Here is a 1,015-nt window from a genome sequence, read left to right as displayed (position 1 = left end):
TATATAGTGACATGATTAATGAAAAAATTTCCCCCTTTTCTCCCCGCCGTCATCGCTTCTTTTATTCCCCTAAACATCCCCCCACCGGCCAGAAATTTCCCCTGAACACCCCCGCACTTCGATCGTTTTTTCCCCCCACCTTCAAGTCTTTTGTTTCATCCCTGACTTCCTTTTATTTCCCCTACTGCGATTCCTCCCCCTCTCCCTAGATTTATCGAACAAATCTGATTTATTGAGAATATCTGAAGAAAGGAGAACAGAACGGGGAAAAAAAGACGGTGATGACAGGGAAAAACAGACTTCAAAACAGGGATCATAGTGATAACGATTTTTTTTTTCGAAATAACTATGATAAAATCAACCATAAGTTAAGGATAAATACCAGATATTTTTCTGCATAAATAGAAACACGAAGCAGAACATATAAACACATAAATAGATAGATATTGTGCACTGCAGAAATAAATACAACAAGGAAAATATCTCGGTAATAAACATGCCAGTCAAGATAACAGATTCAATCTCAGCAGAGCACAGGAATTGTGTACTGAATCACTAATCAGTTCGTTAATCCACAAAGTCAATGGTGGGTAAATTAATTGTTTTTCTTATATTGGTTTGGCCGTCAATTGCTACTTTTCTTTTTTTTTTGAGGGGAGATTTGCGGAAGGAGAAGAGGGAAGAAGGGAAAGGAGGGAAAAAGAGAAGATATAAAGAGGGGAGGGAAGAGAAAATATAAAGAGAAGGGGAGGAAGATGGATGGATAGAAGAGAGTGGGAAGCGAGAATCGAGAGAATGGGGGAAGAGGGAGAGAGGCTAGAAATAACAATGATTTTGGCGTCAAAGGTAACCGTGTGATCAACTATTGACCAGTTTTCTCTTTCGTTTTGCTGTTCCCGTTTTATCTTGCTTTATCGTTTATTTATTCATATATCTATTTGTGATAATGATATCTATTGCAACAGTTACCACAAGGGCAAAACAATAATGATCAAAATATTTATGATAGTGCTGA

General features: G+C 37.7%; 1 protein-coding gene across 1 annotated transcript in view; it reads left to right on the top strand.

Moving 5' to 3' along the window:
• The window catches only part of LOC119592348 (insulin gene enhancer protein ISL-1-like), a 284,379-nt gene that overhangs the window by 224,568 nt on the left and 58,796 nt on the right, over nucleotides 1–1,015 (top strand). The window lies entirely within an intron of this gene.

This window comes from Penaeus monodon, chromosome 30 (assembly GCF_015228065.2).
Source record: "Penaeus monodon isolate SGIC_2016 chromosome 30, NSTDA_Pmon_1, whole genome shotgun sequence".
NCBI lineage: Eukaryota > Metazoa > Arthropoda > Malacostraca > Decapoda > Penaeidae > Penaeus > Penaeus monodon.
This window is presented reverse-complemented; position numbering and strand designations above follow the sequence as displayed.